Below are 5,803 nucleotides of genomic sequence, written 5' to 3'. Positions count from 1 at the left end.
GATCCACCCACCTCGGCCTCCCAAAGTGCTAGGATTACAGGCATGAGCCACCGTGCCCAGTCAAGACTCCGATTTGAAAAAAAGTGCCTTGAGCCCTGGGTGTTACTGCAGCTTTGCCACTGGACTTATGTCCTCTGCTGCCCTGATTATAAACATCTTCGTTTACTTGTTTGTCCCTACCACTAGAGTGTGGGCAGCATTAGAGTGTGTCTGGTTCCCCACTGACCTCAACATCAGGCACGTGGTAGGCACTCGGTCACTGATCACCAGCTCTGCCCTGGGTCGGCCTCCCATCTGTAAAACTAATCAGGCAGCGCTGCCTCCAGGACCCCCGGGGGCTACACGTGGGAGCCTCCCTGCACTCCAATCCTCCAGGCTCGAGGACCCAGAGGCAGGTGGCGCGATCCAAGAACTAGTCAGTCGGTGGCTCCTCCTCACCCACCCTTTTCTCCAGTGACTTTTTCAAATGATTCAAGTTCCTTGAAAGTAAAGAATTTGGCCAGGTGCAGTGGCTTACACCTGCGACGCCAGCACTTTGGGATGCCGAGGCAGGCAGATCACCTGAGGTCGGGAGTTCGAGACCAGCCTGACCAACATGGTGAAACCCCATTTCTACTAAAAATAGAAAAATTAGCTGGGCATGGTGGCAGGCGCCTGCAATCCCTCAGGAGGCTGAGGCAGGAGAATCACCTGAACTCGGGAGGCAGAGGTTGCAGTGAGTCGAGATCACACCATTGCATTCCAACCTAGGCAATAAGAGCAAAACTCCATCTCAAAAAAAAAAAAAAAAAAAAAGAATTCTCACAGTGCCAGGTGGGGTGGCTCACCCCTGTAATCCCAGCACTTTGAGAGGCCAAGGTGGGCGGATCACTTGAGGTCAGAAGTTCAAGATGGTGAAATTTCACCATGGTCAACATGGTGAAATCCCATCTCTAGTAAAAATACAAAAATTAGCCAGGCATGGTGGTGCACACCTATAGTCCTAGCTATTCAGGAGGCTGAGGCAAGAGGATTGCTTTAACCTGGGAGGCGGAGGTTGCAGTGAGCCAAGATCGCGCCACTGCACTCCAGCCTGGGCAATAGAGCTAGACTCCGTCTCAAAAATAAAAAATAAAAAACAAAAACAAAAAACTCTCTCAGGGTCCCTCCAAGATTCCTGGCCCTCTGGCATAGCCTGTACTCAGGATGCCTGGCCTGCTTCCAGATGGAATTCCTCATTTTTATTGTGGAAAGACAGGCAGGCCTCCAGGGTGGAGGTGAAAGCAGAAATGAGGGACAAGCTGCTGATGAGCTACTCCTCCCTCCTCAGGCTGCCAGGCTAATTGGAGAGAGCCTTGCCCTTGGGCAACCTGACCTCTGTTACCATCCTCCAAGCCTTCTACTCTGGTGCAACAGACCATCCACTGGCTCATCATGGGTTACTCCATGACTGCCTTCTGCCTCTTCACATGGGGCAAATGGCTGAAGGTAAGTGAAGGCCTGCTTGAGAAGCTGAGAGGGACTCACTGCAACCTCTGGCAGTGAAGGATGCTCCAGGACGTGTGTCTACCTCAGCGGCCTCTCCCCACTCTATAAATCCATCTATTTTCTTGGCCACGTCTTCTTTTGGAGCCCACTATATTCACAAAGCAATGGTACCAAAGAAAGAGGAGTTAAAGGTGATGCAATAATCTATTTCCCTGGTAAGTAAATGTCCTACAGCTAAGCTCAAAATACCAGGTTACATAATAAGAGTAACAGACTTGGAAAAAAAGATGGTATTGGAGGCCAGGCGCGGTGGCTCATGCCAGCACTTTGGGAGACCAAGGCGGGCAGATCACAAGGTCAAGAGATTGAGGCCATCCTCGCTAACATGGTGAAACCCCGTCTCTACTAAAAATACAAAAAATTAGCTGGGCGTGGTGGCGAGCGCCTGTAACAAGTCCCAGCTACTCAGGAGGCTGAGGCAGGAGAATCGCGTGAACCCAGGAGATGGGGGTTGCAGTGAGCCAAGATCGTGCCACTGCACTCCAGCTGGGGTGACAGAGCAAGACTCCGTCTAAAAAAAAACAAAAACAAAAAGATGGTATTGGAAACTTGGGGTGAACTCCAAGGATTAGCCTGGCTACTACATACAGAGTATGGGCCCTGACTACTCTAACTTACTGAGGCACACTAGGAAGACTCTGGAAGGACTACAGACCAGGAGCTAGAAGTGACTCTGACCAGCCTTCCAATCAAACATCTTGTCTTGCAGGTAGCCTACAGCAGGACTGGTGCAGAAACTACTTATCACAGCCAGGCACGGTGGCTCGCGCCTGTAATCCCAGTACTTTCGGAGGCCGAGGCAGGCAGATCACCCGAGGTCAGGAGTTCAAGACAGCCTGGCCAACAGGGCGAAACCCCATCTCTACTAAAAATACAAAAATTAGCCAGGTGTAGTGGTGCGCGCCTGTAATCCAAGCTACTCAAGAGGCTGAGGCACAAGAATTACTTGAACCCGGGAGGCAGAGGTTGCAGTGAGCCGAGATCGCACCACTGCACTTCAGCCTGGGCAACAGAGTGAGACTCTGTCTCAAAATTACTTGTCCCCCTTTTCACAGCCTCCCTGGCCCCAGAGAACAGAAGTCAGAGAGGTGGAAGACTCCACGCTCCCAGCTGTGCCTCCGCTGCGGGCCAAGTCTCCACTGGGGCCAAAGGGGAAACTTGTTGGGGGAGCAGAGGGGCCCACATCTCCCCTCTCGTCTCCCCCGTGCACACCGCCTTATCTCTCCCCCTCTAGCCAGGAATCAGTTGTGTGTTTCCTCTGCCAATTTACTATGATTGTGTATGTGCTGCTACCACCGCGGCTGCCATGGTGGGGCAGGGAGGAGGGCAAGGCCCTGCCTGCTCCACTTTTTCTACCCTGGAACTGTAGCAGATAAAATCACTTGTTTGTTCAGTTTTTCACCACTAGCATTCATGACTGCTTTCTTTCCCAGTTCTTCTCCAGACTTTCGATGGCTGAAATAATCAGGTTTCTCTCCTTCAGAGCACAGGAAGCTGGAAATGCGACGCTAAAGCCTGCCTTAAAGCCTGGAACCAAACTGCTGACTCTGTAACCTCACATCTGACCCTGAGGTCCAAGCGGAAAAAACAGTTTACACCAGTACATACTGCTAAGTTTTGGGACCCCCAAAACAACCAGATATAAAAGAAGAGTATTCATAGGATAAACAAAGAGCAAATGTGTAGCCCTGGCTTCCCCACACTCCACAGTCTCAGGGCAGGAAGGTCATCTTCCAGCAGTCAGCTCAGAGCCATCGAGGGATGCAATGACAACAGTTCCTGGTTTCAGAATGGGTTCTACTACTGTCAAATGACTCCCCCATACTTCAAAGGCTGTGGTAGGTTCTGCACAGGGGAGGGCAGCAGAAAGGGGATTCCAGCTGATGGACACCATCTTCTCTGTATATTCCACACTGGCATTGTTGTGGGCAAAGGCCCCTATCTCAAAAATAATAGTATCACTGCTGGGCACCTCTCACATATCGCTGGCGACTGGGATGGATAAAAAAGCGTCAATTTTCGGCCAGGCACAGTGGCTCATGCCTGTAATCCCAGCACTTTGGGAGGCTGAGGCTAGCGGATCACTTGAGGTCAGGAGTTCGAGACCAGCCTAACCAATGTGGTGAAACCCTGTCTCTACTAAAAATACAAAATTTAGTTGGGCATGGTGGCGGGCACCTGTAGTCCCAGCTACTTGGGAGGCTGAGGCTGGAGAATGCTTAAGCCCAGGAAGCAGAGGTTGCAGTGAGCCAAGACTGTGCCACTGTACTCCAGCCTGGACGACAGAGCGAGACTCCATCTCAAAAAAACGAAAAAAAAAGTGCCAATTTTCATATATCCAATTGGATATATGAAAGAGAAGGTAAATAAGAATCCAGGCCAGGCGCAGTGGCTGATGCCTGTAATCCCAACACTTTGGAAGGCCAAGGCAGGCAGATCATCTGAGGTCAGGAGTTCAAGACCAGCCTGACCAACGTGGTGAAACCCCGTCTCTACTAAAAGTACAAAATTAAGGTGAGGCGTGGTGGCTCATATCTGTAATCCCAGCACTTTGGGAGGCCAAGGCAGGTGGATCACCTGAGGTCAGGGGTTCAAGACCAGCCTGGCCAACATGGTGAAACCCTGTCTCTACTAAAAATACAAAAATTAGGCATTGTGGTGTGTGCCTGTAATCCCAGCTACTCAGGAGGCTGAGGCGGTAGAATGGCTTGAACCTGGGAAGGGGAGGTTGCAATGAGCCGAGATTGTGCCACCGCACTCCAGCCTGGGCAACGGAACGAGACTCCATCAAAAAAATAAAATAAGATAAAATAGTAAAAATAAAAATAAAATATTTTATTTCTAACAATAATAATTCACTTTCCAACTAAAGTGATCTGACACTGATTCTTAATTACCTTCAAGAGCTTCTGGGGGCCATCAGCTGCTCCAACACTGAGCTTGTGTAAAAGCTGAAAAATGAGGCCACAAAAGTGGTCAAAGGTTCTGGGAATTCAGGTCTGGGGGCTCACTTCAATCAGAACCTTCTTCTGCGCGTAGGTAGAAACCTGCAGCATGCCAGCGTGGCTCAGGGGACTCTCCAGCAGTGTCAGGGCACTCTGCTGGGCTGTGTCTGAGCGCACCTCCCCAGGGTCACGTCCATTCTTCAACAACATAGACTTGTGCTTGTCACAGCTGAGCAGCTCTTATGTCTTCCCTACCTGGACTGTCTCCAGACTGGCCTCCTCCAGCACCACAAGGAGCCTATGGCCTCCAAACTTGTTTCCTGCCTCAGGTCAGGGCCTCTTGGGCGCCACAGCATCCCAGTTCTGTTCCTGCTCCCCATCATTCCGGTCGCAAGGTTGGACTCCAACACTGAGTGTGGCCATGTTGCAACCCTACTTTTTTTTTTTTTTTTTTTTTTTGAGATGGAGTCTCGCTCTGTCGCCCAGGCTGGAGTGCAGTGGCACGATCTCTGCTCACTGCAAACTCTGCCTCCCGGGTTCACACCATTCTCCTGCCTCAAACTCCCGAGTAGCTGGTACTACAGGTGTGTGCCACCACACCTGGCTAATTTTTTTTTTTTTTTTTGTATTTTTAGTAGAGACAGGGTTTCACCATGTTGGCCAGGATGGTCTTGATCTCCTGACCTCGTGATCCGCCCGCCTTGGCCTCCAAAGTGCTGGGATTACAAATGTGAGCCACCGTGCCCGGCCCGTGCAACCCTACTTTTAAATTTTTATAGAATGTTTTCTTTTCCTTTCTCATACTGTGTAGCTACATAGAAACATTGAGTTTTATAGTGGAAAGGACCCCAAAAATTCATTTAGTCCAATGCAACTCCCAAAGTTACAAATAAAGAAATGGTAACCCAGAGAGAATATACTATTTTGTTCAAGATCATGCAGCTATTTTTGGCAAAACTACCCAAAACCCAGGGATCCAGTCTTCTTTTCAGTAATATATGCTGACTGCCTGGATTACCTCTGACTGGACAAACACCAACAACAATTCAATGAAACACATACAAGTTCTTTCAAATAGCTCATCTTCTGTCACCCATCAAAATGGAGAAAAGCAAAAGCACTGATAAAAGTCACGTAAGTCCCAAAACATCTCACACAACAGACTCAACAGAATGCACTTTTTTGGGGGGAGTGGGGGGAGATGGAGTCTCGCTCCGTCGCCCAGGCTGGAGTGCAGTGGTACAATCTTGGCTCACTGCAACCTCCACCTCCCAGGTTCAGGTGATTCTCCTGCCTCAGCCTCCTGAGTAGCTGGGATTACAGGCAGCTGC

The 5,803-nt window shown here is 49.9% G+C and overlaps 1 pseudogene; it reads right to left on the bottom strand.

The window, feature by feature from the left end:
• Positions 1–3,249: 3,249 nt before the first annotated feature.
• LOC105739551 lies at positions 3,250–4,895 on the bottom strand (annotated as a pseudogene).
• Positions 4,896–5,803: the final 908 nt, after the last annotated feature.

Source organism: Nomascus leucogenys, chromosome 3 (genome assembly GCF_006542625.1).
Source record: "Nomascus leucogenys isolate Asia chromosome 3, Asia_NLE_v1, whole genome shotgun sequence".
NCBI lineage: Eukaryota > Metazoa > Chordata > Mammalia > Primates > Hylobatidae > Nomascus > Nomascus leucogenys.
Note: the sequence above shows the minus strand (reverse complement) of the source record. Positions and strands in the feature narration are given on the sequence as shown.